Source organism: Salmo salar, unplaced genomic scaffold (genome assembly GCF_905237065.1).
Source record: "Salmo salar unplaced genomic scaffold, Ssal_v3.1, whole genome shotgun sequence".
NCBI lineage: Eukaryota > Metazoa > Chordata > Actinopteri > Salmoniformes > Salmonidae > Salmo > Salmo salar.
Genome location: NW_025547179.1, coordinates 16,589 through 22,184, shown reverse-complemented (window position 1 = coordinate 22,184; position 5,596 = coordinate 16,589). Strand labels below are relative to the sequence as shown.

Here is a 5,596-nt window from a genome sequence, read left to right as displayed (position 1 = left end):
CCAATTGATTAATCGTGTTATTCTCTGAGTTTGTTGATTGAAAGTAAATGTAGCGCTAATGTACGTTTTGTTTGGTTTGCTAGTTTTGAATTGAACGTTAGAATTGTTTTTTTTAAGACCTGTGTTTTTGCATGCATTCATTGGTTGATTATCTTATGCTACACCAACATAAAGTAACGCATACTTTTCTAAAGTAATCCAATCTGTTAATAGTTGGACTTTTTGCATCTGTTACTGAGATGGCTGTTCCAGTTATTATTGAGACTACCTAAATCAAATAGAAGTATTTCTGGCAGTCATTGTTCCGTGATTAACGTTCTCTGGCTGGATTCCAATTTTTCAAGTTGAATTGTATGTTCACTCTACGTAAAATGAAAAGTTGAGTGAACATTAAAATTCAACTTGAAAATGTTAATTGGTTCAGCTATAGCCAAACATTTTTGCAAACTCCAATCCCCTATTGCAGTCTGCTGCCTTACAATTGTATATTGATTCTAAGTTTTTTTTAGTGCAGGGAGACAAAATACACCTCTCAAATCAATCAACTCAAAGTGCAATGTAGCCTAGTTTATTTTCAAACACAGTGTATATAAAGTCAAGTTGAATATGAAATGTGTTGATTGATCCATACATTTGTATTACAATGATGAGACTGCTTATCATTTTTTTCTAAGGAGTCGAGGAGGCCTTGTTTATCAAAACAGATCAATGATCACTCACACCGCCAAAGTAGAAGAAGAGAGGATGAGAAGGGAGAGTACAATAAAGTTGACCATTGCTATGTAGATTAGTTGCCCTTGGCTGGGAAGCTGATCCTAGATCTGTGCCTACAGGCAAGTAGGAGGGAAAGATATGAGGGGAGGCGTTCTCAATTGTAGACACCTTTAGTTAGTTAATGATTGCAGGGCTGGATAGATGAGGGTATAAAGACAAGCAGGGAGCTGTGGCTATCTCTACGGTCACTGTCTTATAGTCACCATGTCTTTCTCAGGGAAATACCAGATGGAGACACATGAGAACTTTGGAGTCTTTCATGGAGGCTATTGGTAAGTCTTGCTGTTGGGTTTGTACATTTGATTAGACTTGGTGTTAATTTCAGAAGTTGTAGTCCTTTCAGTAATGATGTTCGATGGTGATTGCGAATGCAATGGTTACTTCTGAGTAGCAAACCCAGGTAGCACACTAGTTTCCTTGGATGTTCTGAGAATGGAAGTGAGACGTAGGCTTTAAAAAAAATGTTTTTATAGGTTCCAGGGAGGTTCTGAGAACATCTTACTATGTTCTCCTGGGAGGTGTTAGTTTTAACAACAAATTATAGGTTATTTCCTGTTTTTTATTTTATTAACTTTCACTGAATGTTTAAGAGCTTAACACCGCTAGTTTAGTTTGGGTTAACTATTTTGAACTTCCAGCACAGATGGGTTTGTTTGAAAATGATTTGCTTAGGCATTAATCATTCATTGTGTCAGTGAGATTCAAACCTATGCTCTTCTGTCCTCTATCCATGGAATTAATCCACTGTGCTTCCAGGATGGAGTTGTCATGCATTAGTTTTGTAACTCATTGAAAGTGGATAAATGTAGTCTGTTCACATACTATTTCAACAGGAACAAGCACTCAGTAAGATCAGGTGTGGCCAACTACTGTGGTGTACACTTGGCTTTTGTTGAAGCTGAGAAAAGGAATGTGTGTTTAGTAATTTTGTTTAATGTTCGTTGTTTTTGTATGAGAAGTTCTTAGTGTTTTGAGAACATGACTTTGAGAACCTACAGAACATTATGTTGAAGTGCTGAAATTCCCACACGAGTATATTTAAAGTCAGCTGAACAACTTGAGAACATTCCCAATGTAAAATGACTAATGTTCCTAGTACTTCACGTTAAATTAAATGTTTGAACTTTCAGGAAATATTCTGATCCCATGAAATGCCAAAGAAAATAACATTTTGTCAAATTCCTTAATGGGAATGTTCCAAAGCCAAGCGACTGTCCTGCACCATTGCCAGAATTTGGTATGCAAAATAACCACGCCCTAAAACGTATGATCCTCAGAATGTTGTGTTAGCTGGGAATGCATTCAATGTTTTGCATTCAGTTCATTGTTGCCATATTATAAGTGCATCAGAACTTTACTTCAGTAGTAATAATTCAGTTTTCATGTCCCACTTCATTAACTTTTGTAGTACTAAAAAGCACAGTATATGACTCACTCGTTGCTGCAAACATGTAGGTCTCCCTGATGAGCTTATCCAGGAGGGCAAAAGACATCAAGAGCATCTCTGAGATTGAGGAGACTGGAGACCACTTCAAGGTGACTGTCACCACGGGAACAAAGATCCTCACCAACTCCTTCACCATTGGCCAGGAGACGGAGCTCGGAGTCGCCGACCGGGAGAAGGTCAATGTGGGTGGCGCATGTCACAACCCAACCATGAGTTTCATACATGTAGCCTGGATTTATCCATCTCCCTACATATACAGCCAGTATCTAACTAAACGTTCAGCTGATGTGGGGTCACTATGGTTAGTTAGTTCAGGTCCCAGTGATGTTGTGGGAGGACTGACTTTCTTTGGCAGAATCTCCTCTGCTCTCCGGGCACTAGGCTCACAGTTGCACTATTATAGCAGTTTACGTCTCAAAAGCAACTCACACACCTGATGCACACTGTCACACTTTTTTTTCTTCATATATGGCCATCCAACTTGGGCCTGTTAAATTGGTGCTAGTTGACTGTAGTTGGTGACCACTGCTTTCAGAGCTAACCATTGACCTCTCCTGTTTCAGTCTGTGGTGACGAGGGAAGGTAACAAGCTGATGGCCTTCTTGAATGGGATCGAATATGTCACAGAACTTACAGACGCAAACACCCTCGTCAACGTGAGTCCGGGGCATATGGCTGGGGGTTCACGGCGACACTATTTCAGGGTTAATTTATACCATTAACAAAATGGGTAGTCTTTGACAGTGCCGTGAATGCAATTCAACAGTTTGCTGCCACCAATGTCCTAATTACATGCTGACCCCACCGCTCGCGTCGCAAAATAAATCTACCGTTTATTCAATCATGGCAACCACACTGCTCGCGCGCCTCAGCAAGCGTCTGCGTGGCCAGGTGCTAAAATGGAAGTTAGATCTATTTGTGATGCTCAACATGCTGCAAGTCTGGCCTCTCCCATCTCATTGGTTCTTAGGTGCATATACCCATGTGGGTGATTGGAAGATGAACTTTGAGGGGCACACTCTGGTCAGTTGTAATGTTGTCAACCTCCATATAAGGAAGGAGGCGAGATGAAGAGAAACAAACTCCGTTTTCTGTGAATTGTCAGGGTAGAGGACCTTGTGCATTTCATGTAAAATAACAACCCAATGTTTATATACCAGGACAAATTGGCTAGCTAAATTGCCATAAATGTTGAATTATTTCTGCCCCAAATTAATATAAATGTTTCTGAGCTTGTTTTGATATTTCAACCTGCATGTCCTGATCGCTTCTAGTGTGGGTGAACAAAATCAATGTGCGTCCGGTTTGGTAAGCATAGTGTACTGGCATGGATTTATTGAATAATGATTACAGATGCTTTCTCTTTTCAGACCTTGACTCTGCCTGGCATCTCATACAAGAAGACCAGCAAACGAATGTGAAGATCTATTGCAGTCTTTGGATTAATAAAATGTGAAGGGCATGGAATGGTCTGGTCTCAGCATTTCATATCAATGGGTAGAACTTCAGGGGAAAATTGAGGTTTGTAATGAGGCAAGGTTTGAGTTGGCTGAATGTGAAGACCTCAGTGGGATTCATTAGAATAGCTTAGTTCGGTAAACAGTACACAATGTCCAAAGTGGGTTTTCTACATTTGCTGCCAAATCAGTCACATTAAAATGTGAACCCAGCAGTGTAGAAAATAAGGCTTTGGTAGTGTGTTGAGGGCTAAAGATAAATATTTATTATATTCAGAACACTATATAAAGAAACCTAAAGGTCACGTTCTGCAGGCTTCACAGAGCAATACAAAAACAAGATCCCACCACACCAGCTGGAAAAAACCCTACTTAAATATGATCTCCAATTAGAGACAACAAGGACCAGCTGCCTCTAATTGGAGATCATCCCAAACAAAACTTGAACATAGAAAAACACGCCCTGACCTACTCTACCATAGAAAATAACATCTTACTATGGTCAGGACTAGACAGTAGTTCCGTCTAGTCTGTCACAATATGGGTAAGAATCCTACCACAGTTGGTGCATCAGTTTAAAAGCAGATTGCTCAATTTCCAGGTATTTTTGCAAATCAAGTTTCAGGCAATCTAGTGTCTGTTTTTTGGACATTGCTTTCATTAGTTCCACCCCAGTGTCACTGACAAGGGGCTAAAGGTGCACCATTTAAGGGTGACTTGTTTCCCAGCTGGTTGGAAAAGCTAAGGACCCTGGGACTAGACACCTCCGTCTGCAACTGGATCCTGCACCTCCTGACGGGCTGCCCCCCAGGTAGTAAGGGTAGGCAAACAGGTCTGACACACTGATCTTCAACACTGGGGCCCCTCGGGTCTGTACTCCCCCGTTCACCCACGACTGCGTGGTATAACATGACTCCAAAACCAAGTTTTAGGTGCACCACAACACCAGTGGTAGGCCTGATCACCGACAATGAGACCTGACCTCTTTGTAGACGACCTGGCAGTGTGGTGCCAGGACAACCTCTCCCTCAATGTGAGCAAGACAAAGGAGCTGATCGTGGACTACAGGAAAAGGCGAGCTAAACAAGCCCCCCATTGACAGAGCGGTTCGAGTTTCAAGTTCCTTGGCGTCCACATTACCAACCAACTATCATGGTTCTAACACACAAAGACAGTTGTGAAGAGGGCGCAACACCTTCACCCCCACCCCCTCTGTTGTACACTGCTGCTACTTGCTGTTTATCTATGCAGTCACTTCACATATGTACAAATTACCTCAACTAACCTGTACCCCCGCACATTGACTAGGTACCGATAGCCTCGTTATTCCTACTTTAATTTTTTGTAACTATATTTGGTGAATATTTAATCTTGAACTGCGCTGTTGATTTAAGGGCTTGAAAGTTAGCATTTCACGGTAAGGTGTACACTTGTTGTATTTGGCGCATGTGACAAAGTTTGATTTGATGTGTCATGGACTTAGGAATTGAAGGGTTGATTTGTCTGACATGTTTCTTTACACCTGGCGCCATAGGTTCGTTCATGCTTATTGGCTAGTTCTTCAGCGCCTCCTCCTGTGTGGAAAATGACACTCATTCTACTTAAACTTCCTTTACTCCACTGTCTTCATAACCTAGGCGGGATCATGTCATAAAAATGCATTTGAATCTTGTAGATCATCCTGTGAGTTTCATGTCTTACCTCAAGGTCTTTGTGTGGGTTCTCTGCAAGATGGCATAGGCCTTACACATCATGCAGTGTCCCACCTATCTTCCCTGCCTGCCAGTGGGGCACCCCTGCCTTCATTGTTACCATCCCCAGAGCGGTGTTAGGATGGTATAGTTGACTGTCAAAGTAATATTGAGCCATTTATACTGCACAAATATAAACGTATTATGTCAAGTCTTTTCATGTGCTG

The 5,596-nt window shown here is 41.5% G+C and overlaps 1 pseudogene; it reads left to right on the top strand.

The window, feature by feature from the left end:
- Positions 1 to 920: 920 nt before the first annotated feature.
- On the top strand, positions 921 to 3,688 carry LOC106585181 (fatty acid binding protein 1-B.1-like; annotated as a pseudogene).
- The last annotated feature ends 1,908 nt before the right edge of the window (positions 3,689 to 5,596 follow it).